Here is a 21,394-nt window from a genome sequence, read left to right as displayed (position 1 = left end):
ATTTGTAAATATTACTGGCTTTGTAATCCAACAGCCTGACAAAGGCTCTGTCAACATGAATTCAAATTCCATCATGGTAAATGGAGGGAATTCAAATTCAACTTATTAACTAGTCTGGGATAAACGAGCAGACTAGGTAATAATGATCATGAATTTATTGGTTTCTCGTACAGTTTTTCTGATGAACTTTGACCTCTAAGGAAAGAAATCTCCTATCCTTACCTGGTCAGGACTACAGCAATGCAACTTATACTTGATTGCTGTCTGAGATGGCAGAGACAGCAACCATTTGTATCAAAGTGCTGCAGGAAAATGTACTTATAAGTGAATACATCTATACCTAAACTGCATAGACTTCAGTGGTTCAAGACAATGTTGCATTATAATTGTCTCAAGGGCAATGAGGGATGAGCAATAAATGGCGACTCAGCCAATGTTGTTCACATTCCAAAAACGAAGTAAGAATGAAAGACCTCCTAAAGCCCTTTGCAACCCCATTTTTCAATTGTGGTCACAAAGTAATGCCAGTATAAGACTGAGGTGAGGGTGATTGTGAGTCTTAGGAACTCCTTGCCTTACAGAGCTGTGGAAAAGAGTCCTTGTGTATGTTTAAGGCAGTGTCAGATAGATTCTTGATCAGTTGGGGAATCAAGGGTTACAGGGAAAGGGCAGGAAAGTGGATGCAAGGATCAGCCATGATCCTATTGAATGGTGAAGCAGGCTTGAGGGGCTGAACGGCCTACTCCCTTTCCTACTTCTTATGAACTTTATGTAATGACCAGCAACATATTGTAGATAGAAGCTCACCAGAACAGTAAAAGTGAAAGATGACATTCGTTTTTGATTTTATTAGTTTGAGGGCCAGGTACCAAGGAATAATTTCCCTCTTCTGTGCATTGTATTATATGGTCCTTATCTTCCACCAGGCAGAACAAGTAACTGCACAGTGGTCTACACACACACATTGTTCATGTGCTAACCTTTCAGTTCTCCCATCTACAATCCCTTTCCAGGCTGATTATCTGTAAGTCACTATGTAAACTATGTTAACATCAGGAGCCAGATTAATATAGCGGTGAACATGTGGTGCTGGTGATTGTTCAAAGTGTTGACTTGGTGTCAGCTCTCATCCCTGATGTCAGCTTGTAGATGCACTTAATCCAATTCAATGTGTGCTTTACAATGGCCAAGCCTGAGAGCTTCTGCAACATGTAGCAGATTGAGAGCAGCGCAAGGTATTTTATAAAGAGGTCTGTATGGTTTCAGTGTTCAAGGCAGGGAGGGAATAAAATTCTTACACTGTATCCAGGATTACTTTTTTAAACAGTACAAGGTAGCCCAACAAGGAAAATGACCTAATATTGTGGGGGTGAGTGGAAGGCTCATCAACCCGGGGAACTTTTGGAAATAACTTAGTTACATGTATGATACTTTTGGAAAAGGAGAAGGATGGATCAAGAAGAAAACTTATAAACTGGATAAGGCCAAGTTTACTGAGATAAGATACAACTGGACCCAAGTCGACTGACAGCAGCCATTTACAGAGAAAACTGTTAGAGCGGTGGAAGATATTCAAGAGGGAAACAGCAGAAGTACAGAGCTTGTAAAGAGAAAGTGTGGGACTAAAACTGGAGAACCCTGGATAAGAAGAGTCATAAAGTTTAGGATTATGAAAAAAAAGTGAAGCGTGTAGCAGATGCCCTGGGCTCAATATGGCAGGATACCTGGAGGATATTAAAAAGTGCAGGGGGGTTCTTACAAAGGAAATGAGGACAGCAAAGAGAGTTAATGAGAAAGCACTGGCAGTTAGAATAAAGGAAAATCTAAAGGGCTTTTAAAAAAAATATATAAATAGCAACAGCAAGAGAATCTAGTGTTCTGGGGAAAACATTGGAAAGTGGACGTGACGAATGCTGGATTAGCCATGATCTGATTGAATGGCAGTGAAGGCTTGAGGGGCTGAATGGCCTACTCCTGTTCCTATGTCTCATGGTTTTATGGACAGAAAGTAAGTAAAGAGTATGGTCCATTGTGAGGAGGTAATCTGAGTGTGGTCTTGGAAGATGTGGGCACAGTCTTCGGTGAATTCTTTGCATCATTCTTCACAATGGAAAAGGATGATACAGGTATAGACATCAGAGTGAAGGATTTTGAAGTATTAGAAGAAATTAACATTGAGTGAGAGGAAGTACTGACACATTTAGTAGCTTTGCAGGTAGATACATTCTCAAGTCTATTTGAAACAGATCCTAAGCTGTCGAGGGATCAAAGGTAACAGATATCAGGGCCCTGAGAGTAATTTTCATATCCTTGTTGGCCACAGGTGAGGTACTAGAGGATTGGAGAACTGCTAATATTGTCCCAGTACTGAAAAGGGAGGAAGGGACAAACCAGGAGACTACAGGCCATTCACGCTCATCATGGTGGTGGGGAAGTTATTACAAAGAATTGTGAAGGATGGAATTTATCTGCACTTTGAGAGACATGGATTAGTCAAGAATAGTCAGCATGGATCTGTTAAGGGACGGTTCTGTTGACAAACGTAATTGAATTTTCTGGGGTGATAACTGAGTGTTGATGAAGGTAATGCATTTGATGCGGTCTATATGGACTTTAGCAAGACTTTTGAGAAGGTCCCTATTAGGAGCCCTGTCAAGAATGTAAGAGCCCATGGGATCAGAGACATGGTGACACATTGGATTGAGAGTTGGCTGAGCATCAGGAAGTAGAGGGTGATGGTACATGGATGTTTCTGTGACTGGAAACCAGTTTCCAGTGAGCTTCCAAAGGACTCCGTGCTGGGACCCTTGCTGTTTGTGGGGTACATTAATGATTTGAATTAATGATCAAGAGGTTTGTGAATGAAAGTTATTAAGATTGTAAACAATGAGGATGAAAGTTGTAAACTGCAGGAGGATATTGATGGACTGGGTCAGGTGGACAGAGCAGTGGCTAATGAAATTCAATGAGGAAAGGTGTGAGCTAGTGCATTTGGGGAGGGCTAACAATGCAAGGTTAGTAACCCTTGAAAATATTAAAGATCACAGCAGCCTTGCCTTGCATGTTCACATATCCCTGAAGATATCGGGACAAGTAGATAAGGTGTCTGAGAGGCATATGGGCTATTTTCCTTCAATTGTTGAGGCATTGAATGCAGGAACAAGGAACTGCATAAAATGCAGCTGGAGTACTATGTGCAGTTCTGATTACCGCATTATAGGAAGGAAGTGATTGCACGTGTGAGGGTACGGGGAAGATTTACTAGGTGCTGACTAAGCTAAAGGGTCTGAACTATGAGGAAAGATTGGAAAGGCTTTTCTTCAGAGCAACAAAGGTTGAGAGGGAACCTGATAGAGGTGTATAAGATTATCAGGGACATAGGCAACGCACAGGGGCATAGGGACAGGAATGTAGATGTTGGGACAATAACCAAGGGGCATAGATGTAATCGGTAAAAGGCTAAGAGGAGAGTTGAGTAGAATTTTTTTGACATAGTGGGTGGCGGAATTCTGGAACTCAGTGGTGGAGGCTGGTACAATTACAACATTTAAAAGGCATCTGGATGGGCACATGAATATTTATAGAAGTTTATTGTCATGTGTACTTTCACATGAATAGGAGGGGTTTAGAGGGATATGGGCCAAATGCTGCCAAATGGGGCTATGAGTTAGACTGAAAGGTGCTGTACAACTCTATGACTGTATGGATCATAGTTTACAGGAAAATGGATTAGTGTAGGTATAGAGTCATAGAATCATAGAGATGTACAGCATGGAAACAGACACTTCGGTCCAATTCGTCCATACTCAACCTTTATTCCTGATGAAGGGCTTTTGCCTGTAATGTCGATTTCGAAGGTACTTGGATGCTGCCTGAACTGCTGTGCTCTTCCAGCACCACTAATCCATACTGACCAGATATCCTAACCTAAACTAGTCCCAACATGTTTTGATTGGTGCAGACACAATGGGCTGAATGGTCTCCTTCTGTGCTATGAGTGCATTTAGTGGAGGTATTGTAGTATTTTGGGATGTCGCTGCACTTTAGGGGCCATTTGTTGGAGCCATGTCAGTATTTTGGGTGGTGCTACAGTAATTTGACATAGTGGGATTCTGGAACTCAGTGGTGGAGGCTGGTACAATTACAACAATACCTGGGGTGGTGGTGGGGGAGGGGTGATGCGTCAGTCTTTTTTGGGGGGGGGGGGTTCTCGGCATTTCGAGGCGCTCTGGCCTTCTGGGGCTGGGTGGGTGGGGGGTGGGCGGTGCCGGTGGGCCCGCAGTCGCGGCCGTCGCCCCTTTAAGAGACGTTTCCTTTTTAAGGCGCCAGAGCGAGGCTGCCCGTGACGTTGAAGGGAGAAGCTCGAGCGGTTTCAGGCGGAGCGGCGGCGGCGGCGGAGAGACCCGGAGGGAGACCGAGACCGACAGGGAGAGGGGGAACGGAACGGAGGGTGAGTGAGTGACTGACTGAGGGAGAACGGAGAGGAGTGAGGGACAAGTGAACGGCGGGAGGGTGAAGAGGAAGTGAGGCGAGAGGAAGGAGTGAGGGAGTGAACGGCGGAGGGGAAGGTGAGGGACGGGGCGGGGGGAGGGGAGATGGTGAAGGTAGAGGGGTCGGGGAGACACTGAGGGAGGGGGTGAAGGGGACAGTGAGGGTGAGGGGACGGAGGGGAGCGGGGAGGCTGAGGGGAGGGGAGCGGCCCTTTGCCGGAGACGCCGAGGCGCCCGGGCCCGTCCCCAGCCGCAGGCCCTTGCGGCTCAGGGCGGGGAGCAGTGCGGAGCCTCCACGTCCCCCCGTTCCCCCCCCCCCCAGCCCCTGGATAGCGAGTGTGGGCTGTTCGAGCTGCCTCCCCTCCCCTCCCCGCCCTGGGCCTGCAGGGAGCTAGGCTCCTCCATCCCCAGGCTGGAGCTGAGGGCCCCAGGGCTTCCTGCTGTGGCTGGGCTGACACCAGCCTGAGTGTGGGTTGTGGTCGGCAGCAACAGTTTAAAAACCCGCGTCAGAATCTGTTCAATTTCAGTGTAGAAACTGAATAATCAAATGGTGAACCTGTATAACTTTCTCCCTGTGTCTCCTTAGTGTAAAACAAAAAGCCAAGCTGTGCACTGGGTGGAGTAACATTGAGCACGGTGGTGGGTGTTTGATTCAAATTGATTTCAAACTGGCATGTTTTGGTTAGGCTCAGTTGAAAAGTTACCAGCTCTTCTCTCCCCCCCCCCCCCCCCCCCCCCCCCCCCCCCCCCCGGCCACTTACACCAAATTCAACTCTCATCTGGGCAGTACACTTGATCCAGTTTTCTTTTCCATTGTAGATCCACCTTTCTAGTGCTGAGTGGCATAAATGATTCTTGCACACTCGCCACTGGGAATCCAACCTCCATGGGTGTCGAAGCAACCTGGTGTAAATTGCCGCAGCATGCAAATCTATTTTAAGTGTGGCTGACGGGCTTAGTGAAGTTAATGATAGACAGCAAATTATGGAAATAATTTGACAGAGAGGAACTTGAGTTAGTGTTCAGGAGGCCCTGTTCATCAGAACTAATCACTAAAACTCTTTACATCCACCTACTTCCAAGGTTCAATTCTGTTCTTTTGCTTTTCAGATTTTTTTTAGGGTATTTGCTTCTGATTTTGTTTTTGTAAAGGTAACATGTTTTATTGCTCTGTTTTATTCTGCTTTTAAATTCTTTCAATGTATCTAAAGTACTTGTTTTAATTGATCTAATTAGTTAATCAAATGGGCCTCTTGAATGCAGACCACTACCATTACTGCAGAAATGAATCCAGAGATGTATAGACTTTTGCCATTATTTACATGAAGGGAGAGTTGTGCCCTCGGTAAATTTGAAGTCTGTATAATCACATTTTATGAACTACCCAGTCAATGTGACGGGAGGTTTCAACTTGTGCTACTTGGCGATAGGGCATAGATAAATATAAAGTCTGAAATGGATGGCACCTACAAAGTTAGTAAAATACTGAAATCTATCAGAAATGAACTTTGAACTTGCAAGTACCTGCTTGGTTTGTGATCTTTCCAACCCTCTGATTTCTGAAAGCCACACCATTTGGAGCAAGAATTTTATAGCTGATGTTCTTACTGGTATTTCCCATTACATTTATAACAGCTCAGCACAACAGATTACAGAATTAGATCCTTTAAAAGGTGTGGCTTGTTATAAACAGTTGCTCTTGCCTATAGTAAGTGTTTGCTGATTGGTTCTTGACTCTCCTTCCTTGTTCTGTAATGTTTTTTAGGATCCCCTTGTGATAGAAGTTTCTCTTTAGTCCTTTGTAAAACATGCTCCCTTCTTGAGGTGAACAGTAGAAATTTTGAATTTTAGAAGTGGGGAGAAAACATGTTTTAGTTCTTGGTTATGTTGTAGGATTTCAGTAAGGGTTATGGTGAGTGAAATCTTTCATGTGGACCTGAACTTGGACATTATCTGGCAAATGACTAAACATTTTGTCTTTGTGTACAAGGGACTTATAGAAGTGTGTCCCAGTTTAGGCCTTTACTCTCTGGAATTTAGAAGAAATGAGGGCAGATCAAATTGAGGTATTCATAATGATAAAAAGTGGATAATATAGATGTGAAGTGGATGCTTCCTCTTCTGGGGCATTGTGAGACAAGAGGCAATAGCCTTAGGGTAAGGGGTAGCAAATCTACTGGTTGAGAAACCAGTTCTCAAAGGGTTGTGAATCTGTGGAATTTGCTACTGCAAAGTGTGGTGGATGCTGGATCAGTGAGTAAATTGAGTTTCAAATTTTTAATTGGTAATGGGTTGAAAGGATATGGAGAGAAAGCAGGAAAATGGGGGTGAGGAGCATATCAACCATGATCGAATGGCAGAGCAGACTCAACTGGCAGAGTAGACTAATTCTGCTTTTTTTATGAATGTTTAGGCTGAAGTACTAGTGATATGTAGTATTTAACGCTTCTCAATTGAATCTTCATTTGTATTGTTTTGTCAGTCTATTTTACCTTGTAGTATGCAGGACTCTTGATACTCTACTGTAATTGTTTAATATTATTTGAATTCAACAATCTCTGCCTTGTTAACTTGTAATGAAGTTTGAGAGTCTCCTTTTAAGGGTCTGAGCAAAATGTTAGATTCAAATGTGTTTGGGTTCAAAATGCCTATATAGTGCAGGTTAACCGGTATCAACTCTTTACTTGGAAAGTCACCTTGTAGTAATTTTTATGACATTAGTTAATGCAGTGTTGCCAGTGTAAAAAGATCAATTTGCTTAAACTTTTTAATGTGGTGTAGAAAACTGGGTTGGTTTTATAGAAGGCAGTCAAGCACTGACAAGTAGATATGAACTGCAAGGACTGACTTCTGGTACTTCCCCTCAAAAACTAAATATGTAAATTTGTCACTGCTGTGAACCAGTAGCTTTTCTTCAAATGGAAGAATGCTGTTGCTGCACAGAGAAACATCTACGTCATCTGAAAAAATTTTTTTAAAAACTAGGGAAGTCTTTGTCCTGTGGGTGCGTGTATGGTTAGACTGTAATTTGTACTTTAAAAGCAATTTCTCTCCTTGCCAGACGAACATCTTTTGCTTGAATTGTTATACATGATTTTTACTGTATTGGCAAATTGAGTATGGAATATGCTGGTTGGTGGATACTGGTATTACATAACTGACAGTTGTTGGATGTGGTCCTAACCTGAGAGGTGGTTAACAGCGGGTTTGTCTTAATTGTGACAAGTGCGCACTTCCTGTGCTTGTTAACTATGTATGGCAGGGTGTGAGGGGAATGAAACTTAAGTCTTAAAATTGGAATGAATATACGGCTGTATGTCATCTGTCTTGTCCAACTTTTCTTTTCCCAAAAACCCTTTGTGGACATATAAAGTGGAATTAAAGCATTTTAAGTGTTAGAATTGAAACACAACTCAAAGTAATTGTTTGTTTGGTGCAAGGTCCTGTGCAAGCTTTGATGTTTTTCCCAATCCTTTCCTTGACAATGCTTTCACCATCTTCTACCTTTTTTAAAATCTCTCATTCTTTCCCATTGTCAGCAAAACTCTTGTTCACATCTCTTACCATTAGACAATTTTCTTCTGTGCTTTTCTCTGAACTCGATCATACACACACTTCAGCTTGTCTGGATCTGTCAATGCCCTTTTCTAAGATGCTGCTTTCCCTTTATCTGTGTGCTCTGTCCCAGTTTGGACCCCAGGTGTTTGAATTTAAAGTCCTTGTCCTGCTTTACAAATCTCACTGCAGCTTTTCTTGAGTCTATCTCTGCAGCTTCCTTTTAACCCTGTGACCTTTGTCTGCCAAGCTAGGTCTCCTGTGCATTCCTCTTCCTACCTCTACACTAGTCTTAGAGCCATCATCTGTCAATTCTTCTGTTCTCTTGTCCCTTTTCAAATTCTACACTGTAACTTCAGTCTGCAAATGTTTTTCTTGCATTGTCCTTGCTAAGTAATGTTTAGGAGATTTTACATAGTTCCTTTTTAGTTCCACTAAATCATTTAAAAATTAGTGGAAGTTTTTAGGAAGGTTTTAACTATTTTTATATAGAGCATTAAAAGATCCTCCGATTTAATGGTACAATACATGGTACAGCGTCTGCAAACCTGAACACATTGGGTCTAGATCAATTTAATCTTTCTGAAATCCCAGTGGAGGTGAGAAACTGCTGGGCTTGTAAAAGTGACTGCATTTGTAGCAGTGTTGCATTTCTTCTTGTTTAATTGTTCCTGCATACAAAATATATTTTATTTAATGCTACATTTGGCAGAATTCCACTTCCCGTTGTTGTTGATGCTTTAAGGACATTCCACGTCCTTTAGATATGTTAGAAATAATCAAAAGGCCCCAGATTTTATTCAAACACTGACTTGGGTTAGTGGTCTTCAGCTGGAGTGTTAAATTGAATAACTGAGAACATGGGGCAGAGAATTTGAGCAAAAAGCAGTGAGGCCAGAATTTCTATTTTTAAAATCTTTTCCATTTTCTTTTGCTGAAGATGTTGTTAATTTGGAGACAGGGGAATTTGGGGTGATTTTTCTCCCGCTAAAGCAGAGGTTCTGATTATGAAAATGAAAGCTGCTGATAAATGGCTGCTGTTCACAGGGATTGGGTGAAATTTCAGGAGGTGCCCCCTCTACTGATGGAATTTGCTTACCAACTTTATAAGGCGAGAAGGAAACTGAGACTTTCCTGGAGGCTGATTCTTAAATACATTGACCTTAATTTGATGACAGTCATTGGACTATTGAAGCTACTTTGGCCAGGGTTATTCATTTGTGGTAAAAGTGAAGACTGCAGATGTTTGATATTTGAGTGGATAGGCCCCATTTATCTCTCTATCCCTTCGACTCTCTGCCATATTCTTGATGAAGGGCTTTTGTTCAAAACATCTACTGTCCTGCTCCTATGATGCCTGAACTGCTGTGCTTTTCCAGCACCACACTCTGACCCTTGTTCATTTGTGGTGCATGTTTTGATTATTCTCCAGCCCATCTTCTGGAGAGAATAACAAACATCATTTAAATTACATGCAATTAAACTGCATTTACGCTTTGCAGACGAGTTGTGTATAAATTCCTGTTACTGAGGACTATGCCATAAAGGACATGGAATAAATGTAAAACTGCATCGTGTACAAAGGCAGCACCTCTGTTTTTGCTCATACTATATCTAATTTGTAGCCATTCTGAGGTTAGCTCCATGTTAAACATTTTTGTGTTTAATTATAGAACAGTTTGAGGATTATCATATTGATAACTGGAATATCACCAGCAGCAATGTGTGCTTCTATTCAGAATAATAACTCTTAAGTGAGGACTCTGCTGTGTTCATTGGATTTCATGCAAAACCAGTGGAATTCCAAGTTTGTCAGTACAGCTGAAACATTAGATCAAGACTTTCTTCAGCTCAGCTGTGTATATAAAATTGTTCCACCCCCTTTCAAAATAGTAACTTTCCTGTACAAAATGTTTGCACACCATATGTAAAGTCTTTGTATATTTATAATGACCTTAAAATTTAAAACTCCCAAGTGTTTTTTCAGAGAAATTTATATTTTTTTAAAAAAAACTTAGTTTTTGGTATGCTGGAAATCAAACTGATGTTTCACAGTAATGTGGTAGGATCTTCCACACTTCTGTGAGGCCAATATTAAACAAAGGTGCTCCTAAGATTTTAACTTTGAAGGTTATGGCTTCCAGTGTTGATGGAAGTGCTTAATTGTTTTTTCCTTACTGAGCGGTGCAACTCATTGCAAACAATGATCCTCTAATGTTCAGGTGGCCAATAAAGATCGTGATGCTCTTTGAACATGATGTGCTATCTTCTGACATCCTTTTCACAACCAGTGCCACAGTTAGCTGGCTATTCATCTCATTGCTGTTTGTAGAGCTTTGTGCAGCATGGCTGTGGCTGCAACATAATTATAGAAAACGTTTTGATGTTTTGATGTGATGAGGTGTTGCATGATTGGAATTGTTAGGATACTTTTCTAGGTATTTTCAACCTATCGTCAGTAGGATGATTAAGATTAGCTGTAATGTCACAGTTTAGGAATACTGTGGTGAGTAATTCACTTGTAACTCACCAATGACTGACTCTTTCATGCTTTCATACAGCATGGAAATGGGCTGTTTGGTCCAACCAGTCCATTGAATTGAATACCATACTCCAGAAGAGGCCTCACCAGAACTAGACGGCATAGATTTAAGGTGAAAGGGCAAAGATTTAAGGATCTGAGGGATAACTTTTCATGCAAAAGATCCTAATGTGTATGGAACAATCTGCAAGAAGAAGTGGTGGAGGCATGCACAAGTTAACATCTAAAACACATCTAGATGGGTATGTGAACAGGAAGGGCTTAGTGTGATCAGGGCCAAAAGCTGGCAAATGGAGTTAGTTCACATTGGGATGTCTGGTTGGTGCTGATGTGTTGAGCTGAAGGGTCTGTTTCCACACTGTATGATTGACTCCCTGAAGCCTGCCTGCCTGCCATCCAAAGGCTCACTTTAGAAGTGTGATGAGGCACACTGCACTTTTCTGGATTAGTGCAGTTCTGACAACATGGAAGAGGTTTCATACTATCTGGATTAAGCCTGCTTGATTGGCATAGTGTCTGCAAACACTCATCACCCACACCGTCCCTCAATAGCTGCAATGTATACCATCTACAAATATTCACCAGAAATCCTCAGCTAGCACCTTCCAAACCCATGAACCCAACTTGAAGGACAAGGGCAACAGAGATTGAATTCCTCACATGTACTGAGGCACAGTGAAAAGCTTTGTCTTCCAAGCAGTACAGGCAGATCACATAGTTTAGTATAGATATATAGACTCGATTAGATTCCCTACGTTGTGGAAACAGGCCCTTCGGCTCAACCAGTCCACACCGACCCTCAGTAAACCACCCAGTCCCATTTCCCTCTGACTAATGCACCTAACACTATGGACAATTTAGCATGGACAGCTCACCTGATCCGCACATCTTTGGACTGTGGGAGGAAACCCAGACAGACACCAGGAGAATGTGCAAACTCCACACAGTCACCTGAGGCTGGAATAGAACCTGGGACCTTGGTGCTGTGAGGCAGCAGTGCTAACCACCGAGCCACCATGTCACCTGCAGAAGGGTCAGTGTATAAGCTAAATGGCGGCAAAGCAAAAACACAGGTACAGGCGAATGCGAAGAGAGTCCAATTATATTCTAACAATGGTAGGGCAGAAACTGTTTCGAAACTGGCTGGTGCGTGTTCAGGTTTCTGTACCTTCTCACCGAGGTTGTAGAAAAGCATTACCAGGGTGGGATGGATCTTTGAGAACGCTGGCGGCCTTTCCTTGATAGTGGGTCTGGTAGACTGATTCTATAGATGGGAGGTTGGCCTTAGTTTATTGTCCAGGACAAGTTACCACTCTCTAACTGTCTCTGGTCCTGAATGGTACAGTTACTATACCAGAGTGATACATCCAGGCAACGTGCTCTCTGGTGTACCTATAAAAGTTAGCAATGGTATTTACGGTCATGCCAAATTTTCTCAGCTGCTTGAGGAAGAAGAGATGTTGTTGGGCCTTTGTAACCAGTGTGTCCATATGAAGAGTCCAAGAAAGTTTGTTGTAGATGACCACTCCCAATGTGCAGTGGATGATACTGTCCACTTATTCCACCACTGTCCTGTTAGTGTGTAGGGGGACATGAGTAACATCCTGCCGAAAGTCAATGAGTCCTTGATTTTGTTGGCATTGAGCTAGGTTGTTCTCAGTGCACCATTTTTTTCAGGTCTTCCACCTCTGTCTGTAATCTTTCGTCGCCATCTGAGATTTGACTGACTGGTGATGTCATTAGCAAACTTCTAAATGGCATTAGACTGGCATTTGGTGATGTAGTCATGGGTATACAGTGAGTACAGTAGGAGGCTGTGTGCACCCCTGGGGGCTCCACTGTTGTTAGTGTGAATGAAATATTGTCCCCAATCATCACCTAAGGCCTGTGGGTCAGGAAAGTGAGGATCCAGTTGCAGAGATTGGGGCATAGTCTGAGATTACTCAGTTTAGTAATCAGTTTCGAGGAGATAGTGTTGACTACAGTTCAGCCTTCGATGAGTAGGATTCTTACGTAGCTGTTCTTGGTGTCAAGATGTTCTAGGGTGGAGTGAAGGGAAAGTGATACAGCATTGACGTGGATCTGTTGATCCAATAGGCAAAGTGGAGTTAGTCAAGAGTAACGGAGGTTGGAGTTGATTAATCATCATGACCACCGAGGTTAGGGCTACTGGGCGGTGGTCCTGGAGACATGCTGCATGAGCCTTCTTAGGCACAGGGATGATGTTGGCCCTCCTGAAACAGGCAGGTACAGTGGCCTGCTGCAGGGAGAAGTTAAAAATGTCCGAGAAGACCTCTACCAGTTGATCTGTGCGTGCTGAGTGCACGGTCTGGTACTCTGTCTGGTCCCACTGCTTTCCTTGAATTCACAGGAAGGAAAACTGATCTGACCTCTGCAGTGACTGTTGGGCTAGGTTTGTCAGGACTTGTCAGAATAGGTGTTACTCTCTGCCAAAGTTCTGCTTGGTGAACATAGAAGGCATTGAAATGATCTGGGAGGGCTGTGTCATCGTCTGCCATCTTGTACGTCTTTTTTTTAGAACCGGTGTTGTCATTCAGTCCTCGCCATCGTCGCCGGGTGTCTATTTGGGTCTCTAGTTTGGCTAGGTATTGGTCCTTGGCTGTCTTAATAGCTCTGCAAAGGTCATACTTGGGTTCCTTTTTTTGAGTGAGTCTCCTGATCTAAAGGCCCCTCACCTGGCTTTAGCAGATTCTGTATGTCCTGATTCATCCCGGGTTTCCTGTTGGGAACACCTGGATTGACTTCCTTGGTATGCAGTCCTCCGCACACTTGCTGCTAAAGTCTATGGTGATGGCATACTCGTCCAAGGTACCTTGGGACATGTTCAAACAGTCCAAAATCAGCCGATTCTAGACTGCACCAGAATTGATCCTCTGCTTCCTCCAACCAACACCTCACCTTTTTTTATCTGAGGGGTCTCCTCTCATACATAGGAACACCACCCCTTCAAGTTTCACTCCAAGCCAGTTACCATCCTGATCTGGAAATATCCTGCCATTCCTTCTGTGTTGCTGGATCAAGATCTTTGAATTCTCTCCCTTACAGCAGTGTGGGTCTACCTGCAGCATGTGGACTGCAGCGATCCAAGAAGGGAGCTTATCGCTACCTTTTGAAGGCCAACTAAGGATGGACAATAAAATACTCCTGAGTCGCTTAAATATTTTTGTCTGATTACTGTTGACTTGGAGCTTGACATTCCTGCATTCTAGTTGCATAGGCCTATAGTTTGAATCAGTTTTTATTTTTGTTTCTTAATATGGGGCAACTTCATTATTTTGTAATTGGAGGACTTGAAATGAGCTAAAGGAAATGATGTTTGTCCTTCCTGTAGCTTTTTGCAACAGACTGGCACCAATATGGTGTGCATGTTTACTCTTCCATGTGACTGATTTTTGGTTATAATTTTAATGGTTTAGTAAACAGTTGGGATTGTGGCAAATATTGGCTATCCTTCGATTCAAGGATAACATTTACTCAAGCCTGTGAATCTCTGCTGTAGGCCACCCTCTGGTTTGAATAGTTCAGTTCTCAACTCAGATCTTTAGACATGAGGCAGGATGTTCAATCTGATCTGATCCAGAGTACAGAATTTGTTCCTTTTCTCTATACTTCTGTTTTTCCCCTATTGTTTGAATTCAAAGCATGATGTTGTTTGATGGACAAGTTGCCATCTTGATTAGCAGGTTCCTCCCAAGTAGCAAGTTGCTCTTGTAATGCGGAAAAGCAATTTTACTCCACACATGAGCCATTCTTGGATCTGGAGATTTTGGCTGCCTGGCACCATTGGGGGTGGGGGGAATCCTTAATTTTCTCCAGAGCTTTTCCCTGAAAAGAACATGGGTTCACCCTTTTACCTTGGTTACTATGGAATCAAAATTATTGCTTTGTGATCTAGCTTGCTAGCTTTTACTAGTTGGCCACTTGCCCTCTTGTAGCACTGCAGCCGCATTTGTGTAATGCGGGAGAGTGAAACTCCACTACTTGGCTTGATTGTGATTTTGTTGAAATTCTGAATTTGGTGGGTCTTTGGATCCTCTGGGCTATTCTAGAATGGTCAGCTTCTATCCTGCCCAAGAAAATTATGTGGGAGAATGAATTTTTTAGAATACTTCAAGTGTCATATATTTAATGTGCTGAAGTGTTAAATATCCAATTTAATCTGCAATCCAAAGCACTAATACTTTAAATTGTCTTTAAAGAACTTGTTTGTGCTATTTTGCTCATGTTTGGGATTTTAAAAAGTTGACATGTTAGTCTAGCCAAAGACTGGAAGCTGACGTTCTTTGCCTAGTTTTCTATTGGGCTCACTGGAGTTCCAGGACCTTGAGACAAACCAGGTTCTACTTTGACATCTGATTTAACACAATTTCGGAGGCTTCTAGTTAGTTCATCAATTTGTTTTTTTCTGTTTCCAGGAACTTAGCTGTGGGTGGGTGGATTCAGTCAAAAATTTGGCATTACATCACCTTTTCTACATTTTTTTTTTCCCCTCAGTTTAAGGTGGCTGTAGATGGTAAGCTCTAGGAATGTGTTTTTTTTTGTCCTCAGGAGTTCAGTCTTTACATGAGCATACATTTTAATTTGCAAGCCTCCCTAAGCTGAAAAATGACCATTGTTCCATTATGACCTTCATGTTGTTCATAGAATCCCCACAGTGCAGATAGAGACCATTTGGCCCACTGGCCCTCCAAAGAGCATCCTACCCAGACCCACTCAGTCCGCCCTATCCCACACTTTATTCCACCTCTCATCTTTCCTGTATTACTCAAATTGCTCGCAAGGCTCAAATAATGTGACCCACTGTTGGCACTGTGGTACAGAGACAGAAGCAGTGAATGTTTTGGATTCTAGCAGGGGCACAATCAAGATGGTTCCTGCATAATGTCGAGCTTCTTGACAGTTGACACCATCTAAGTCTGGTGGGGATGTCTAGGGATATGGTGAGAGTTGGTGTCATCGCAGTCTGCTGCTGAGAAACCCCCATGTTGACATTCACTGCTTCGATCCATGTATTAAGAATTTGGTGCGAACAGGATGTCCATATAAGTGTAAGCTGATGAGTTCTTCTCCGCAAGAAAGGAGGGAAGAAACCCAGGAGCGATAAACCTATCCCTTTAAGTATTTCATTGGCATTTCTTATTCATGCTAATTCATTCAGTACAAATAGAAAAGCTAGCAGTAACTTTCATAGATCATATCTCCTTTGGATTTCTAACTAGATCCTGGACAGCTATGATGTTTTCTTTTGTACCAGTAATCATTATTTACCAGTAGAAGAATTTCCTGGTAATTCAAGACATTCCTTAAACCACTGTTTGTCGTCTTATTAATTTGATGAAACACATGAAATGCTCCCAATTTATATATATACCATTTAGTATCTCAGTATCCACCCCTGTAAGAACAACCCCATGTCCTGAAGAGCCAAGTTTTCTCCTTTCCATGGTCATAAATAAATTATTTTCCAAGAGAGTCATCCTCATCATCTTTTATTTGCACTATCCATTTAAATGTTTGCCCCGATCATTCTTTGCTCCCAGCAAATTTTTTCTTCAATGTTTCAACTGATATAGCAATACAGTTTGACCTTAAGTGCTATCTTGTATGATACTGACATATGTTTTAAATTCTTTCTGCAAATCACTTTTGATTCAGTGTCATTCAGAGTTGTGTTATTTGAATGTGCAGTACTTTGTGCTAATGTTGTTCTTCATTTGTCTTTGTTCAATTCCATTTGAAGGTATCACATTGGCTGCCTCCATCTTATTGGTGTTGTGGGCGGCACGGTGGCATTGGTTAGCACTGCTGCCTCACAGCGCCTGAGACCGGCTTCAATTCCCGCCTCAGGCGACTGACTGTGTGGAGTTTGCACGTTCTCCCCATGTCTGCGTGGGTTTCCTCCCACAGTCCAAAGATGTGCAGGTCAGGTGAATTGGCCATGCTAAATTGCCCATAGTGTTAGGCGAAGGGGTAAATGTAGGGGCATGGGTGGGTTGCGCTTCGGCGGGTCGGAGTGGACTTGTTGGGCCGAAGGGCCTGTTTCCACGCTGTAATCTAATCTAATCTACTGTTTTTAAATGAAGACTAGATTTGTAATGGCCTTTGAGTAAAGGAGAATTTATCTTCCTTCTGTTACCTCATGGGAAGTAACCACATGATGCAGATTTGCGTTTGTATTAAACTTTGTTTTTGTAGTTGAAAACTGGTTAAAGCGAAGACTACATGTTCAGGCAGGTTGGTCTTAGTTGCCTTTTGCCCACATGCACTCACCTATATTGCAGAATTAAATTGAAATGAAGACTTCTTTTTCATTGTAGAGAAAACTGTTGTGTTAGGTGATGCAGTACAGGCATTCTTCATGTATCAAACTTGGGAGAGATCAGGTGCTATTGCTGATTGGAAAGGGAAATTACTTTTTTTTTACAAAAGATTAGTTCTGCACTTTAAGATGGATAATGGTACAGAAAATTAACAATTTTAATTTTTCTGCAGGGGTGATTTGACCATTGTTTTGTATGACCATTTTTTAGGAAAGTACATTGTGGGAGTGGAAAAGGAAAGTAAGTTACTACTATGTTTAAATTGAAGAAAATGTGGGCCACCGCAGAATATACTAAACACAAGTGTTATATTGCGTCAAGAGTTTGTGTTGAATCTTTTAAAATTCCAGGATATCCTAAACCAAGGCTTCCTGAATTCTGGCAATAATACCCTATTTTATTGCTTGAACCAAAAACACACTGACAAAGCAGCATTGTGAAGTGCTGTACAAAAACTTTAATTGTGTATAGAAATGTGTTAGTGTAAAAATGAAACATTTGAGGAAAGTATGGTAAGATGTTATTTCCCAATCCATCCATTAATCTGAACCAATTCACTCATGGCACTTGATCAGGAATATTGGGAATACAGATTGAGAGCCAAGATAGTTGAAGCTTGTCATCTGCAGATCTAGGAAGAAGGGGTTTGGTTTCGGTTGTAACCCATCAGTGGGCGAAGCAATACCATGAGTCAGGAGGTGGAACTCACGGGAAATGTTGTTCTGAGATGGCATAGTAATTGACTAGTGAGGTTTCAACCAATGTTTAAATATTCCTCAATGACACTACTTTTCGGAGTTGGGGTCAAATGGCAGGTGTGGAATCACTGGAAAGAACAAACAGATGAACAGAACAAGGGTAGAGCTGGTACACATACCTTGGTGTTTGACTTTTTAAAAATTAGTTTGAGATCTGAGTGTTTCTGGGTAGGACTGTGTTTATTTCCCAGAGGAAGTGAGGACTGCAGATGCTAGAGATCAGAGCTGAGAAAATCCTGCTGGAAAAGCACAGCAGGTCAAGCAGCATCCAAGGAGCAGGAGAATTGACGTTTCGCGCATGAGCCTTTTCTGAAGAAGGGCTCATGCCTGAAATGTCGATTCTCCTGCTCCTTGGATGCTGCCTGACCTGCACTTTTCTAGCAACACATTTTCAGCTCTTTATTTCCCAGAGGGCAGTTTAGAATGTTACATGTAAGCCAAACTAGGTAGGGATGGCCATTTTCTTAAATGTGATTAGTGAACAAGGTGAGTCTTTCCTGATAGTCCTCAATGGTTTCGTGGTTATCCTCCATTATCAGATTTCTAATTCCAGATTTTTGAATTCAGATTCTGCCATGACAGATAGTGGAACTTGAACCCACATGCACAAAATTACCTGAGATTTTGGTCTAATTAAGAATTCTCATGCATGTCTTTGTTTTGCCTGTGCTAGGATGTGTTGTCCTAGTCAGTGGTGTTCTTTGTATATGTAGCAATTGGTGATAATGGGTTGTATCTTTTGGTGGCCAATTGATTGTGTATCCTGGTGGGAAGCTTCCTGCTAGTTTGTCTGATGTGTTTTTCTTTTTAGTTCTTACTTGGTACCTTGTAAATGACATTAGTTTTACTGGTGGTATCTGTTGGATCCTTTAGGTTCATTAGTCGCTGTTTGTGTGTGGTAGATTTGTGTGCTGTCATGATGCCAAGGGGTCTAAGTAGTCTAGAAGTCATTTCTGATATGCCTTTGGTATAAGGTAATGTAGCTATAGTTTTTGGTTGCACTGTCTGCTTGTTTGGGTTTGTTTCTGAGGAATTGGTGGATTGTGTTTAATGGGTACCCATTCTTAAAAGTTGCATGAATATTTTTCTTCTGCTTTTTGTAGTTCTTGGGTGCTGCAGTGAGATGTAGCTTGTTAAAATGTCTTGATGTAGCTTCACTTGTGGGTGTTGGGATGATTGCTTCTGAAGTTAAATGTTTGGTCCATATGTTTTTCTGTAGAAGCTGTTTTGAAGCTCTTAACTGTACGTTCAACTGTCATGTCTACGGCTGGAGTCTGTTGTCATTCTCCTCTTGTGAATTTTATGCCTGTCAGGATATTGATAGTATATTTTTCCTCCTAATTTGTTCTGTTTTGTGATGACAAAGGTGTCATCTCCATAGCAGATCAAAGTTTGGGTTGGATAGATGGGAGCTTCATACCAGCGTCTACAGAAAAAAGACCAAATACTTCACTGTTTTTGAGTTTTAGACTGGTTGGACTGCGGGTGTGTTCTGTGCTGTGTAACGTTGAAGGGTTGTAGGCTGATAAAGTCAACGAAAGTTGCAATTGTGACATAAGGTCCTAAGAACTTACATTTGTAATTGGGAGATGTGAACCAATAATTGAATAGTGACTTTGGTAAGCCAAATCATCATGTATGCAATCGTCATCCATGGCATAGCAACAAATGTTAACACTAAAACCAGCAATGTCAGATAAACACTTCCTATGTGACACCTTTTTGTGGCAGAACCTGCATCTTGGGTTGATTTTTTTTTTGTTGTTCAGCCATCAATAAAAATGCGCATTTAGAGTAAATGGTACTTAAAGTAATATGGCCTACCTCTTGGCTGATCCATGTTACTAGTAGCATTATTTGATGGGAGTAGGTTTAGCTCTAACTGTTTGCCATTTTGTTTGGTATCATTCCTGGCTTGTGATTATATTTTGCAAGAAGTTAAGAATGGGTCATCTGTAAAGTAGCTAAACTGAGAAAACCTAAATCGCATTTATTACAAACTCTAAGAAGGGATTCGCAGCTACTAGAATGCACCTCTTTTTTTCAATAACTGTATCTGGGCATGGAGGAATCATAATAAATTATGCCCGCTTTCACTAATGATTACAGTGAGGGATTGCTTCTGTAACTTCCTGAAGTTGTTTTGAAGCCCGAAACTGTCAGAAAGTTGGGTTCTGTACCATGAATTCTATCAAATTGACAGGAACCATGTTGAAAATGCTGAAGTATTGGTTGTGTGCATTAAATGCAAAACTTCTGACAGTAAGTTTATCAAGCTTTCCAAGCGTTTTCCAAAATAAAACCAAATATACACTGTAATTGGACCTAAATAGCATCTTGGACACTGATTACAATAAAAAATGGGAATTGGCAACTTAATTATCTGCCCTCTGGAAAATGTGTTAAAGTTGTATCAATTTTGCAGTATTAACAAATTTATCTCCTCTGTAAAATGTTGTAAAATTCTGAATCTGAGATAGCAATTTTAATTTCCATCTGGCTTTGAAGGAATGCAGTGTTTTAGAAACAGTAACTTTGTTCTAACTTTGTGTAGTGGGATGCTGTAGATAATGGGTGGCAATGAGTTTTAATTTTTCAGATGTAAAGCTGTAAATTGTGAATACCTTGGAATCTCACGAAGCCTTCTGTTACCAGATGAGATAATACCCGATATGTGGGGAAGGCAGTAAATGTAACAGTTCATTTTGTATATGGAATTGTCATGATTGTTACTGATGGAAGACTTCTATATAAAGAAATGACTGTAGGGTTTGAGTTACAGGGAGAGGCTGGGACTGTCCTCCCTGGAGCATGGGAGGCTGAGAGGTTTGTAAAATCATGAGGGGCATAGGGTGAAAAGCTAAACTCTCTCTTCCTAGAGTGGTGGAGTCCAAAACTAGAGGGCATAGGTTTAAAGTGAGTGGAGAAAGATACAAAAAGGACCTGAGGGGTTGCTTTATCACAATGGTGGTGTGTGTATGGAGTGAGCGGTCAGAGGAAGTGGTAGAGATAAGTGCAGTTGAACATTTTTAAAAGGCATATAGATGGGTATATGAATAGGAAGGGTTTGGAGGGATATTTGGAGGAAATGCTGGCAAGTAGGACTTGGTCCGATTAGAGTATCTGGATGAGTTGGACCGAAGGGTTTGTTTCCAGGCTGTGACTCTGACTCTATGTTCTTTAGTTGAATTTCTGGTGTATTGTATCCTCTCTTGTCTTCCCTTTCCAACCTCCATTTTTAATGTCTCCAAGCTTTCTGTGGAAGAAAGCTTATCAGTGCTGGTTGGTGAAAGTACCCTAAACCTTGCAGTAATTAAGGGTGGTTTTTACTTTAAGGATGGGTAGCAGCTTGAACCTCCTGAGCATTAGTCTCAATGATTTTACTAGTATTGGGTTTAGATCTGACCATTTTTTTTCAGTATATCACTTTAAATTGCTTCCTGTCATCTTGTCCTATTATCACCTCACTCATTTGTCTCACTTAGAATGTGATTGAAAGGTTTTGTATTTTTTTATGGGCGAATAATTGGATTTGTAAAACTTTTTTAAAAAAAAGTCTTGTTCTCCTCTTGTGCTAATATCAATTCATTTGAGATTTATGCTGATATATTGAGAGTTTAAATGGGATTGGGCTTCTTTCCACTGGACGAGAGGGACGACTGCAGATGCTGGAGATTAGAGTTGTGGGGTGTTGGAAAAGCACAGGTC

General features: G+C 41.7%; 1 protein-coding gene across 2 annotated transcripts in view; it reads left to right on the top strand.

Annotated features, from left to right (window-relative positions):
- Positions 1-4,322: 4,322 nt before the first annotated feature.
- rap1aa (RAP1A, member of RAS oncogene family a) overlaps positions 4,323-21,394 on the top strand; it is a 140,999-nt gene continuing 123,927 nt past the window's right edge. The window contains exon 1 of one of the 2 annotated variants that reach the window (XM_072563892.1): positions 4,323-4,450. The gene's annotated coding sequence lies outside the window, so the exon portion shown is untranslated. The remainder of the gene's footprint in view (positions 4,451-21,394) is intronic. The other variant, XM_072563893.1, reaches the window with a different exon arrangement.

This window comes from Chiloscyllium punctatum, chromosome 45 (assembly GCF_047496795.1).
Source record: "Chiloscyllium punctatum isolate Juve2018m chromosome 45, sChiPun1.3, whole genome shotgun sequence".
NCBI lineage: Eukaryota > Metazoa > Chordata > Chondrichthyes > Orectolobiformes > Hemiscylliidae > Chiloscyllium > Chiloscyllium punctatum.
Note: the sequence above shows the minus strand (reverse complement) of the source record. Positions and strands in the feature narration are given on the sequence as shown.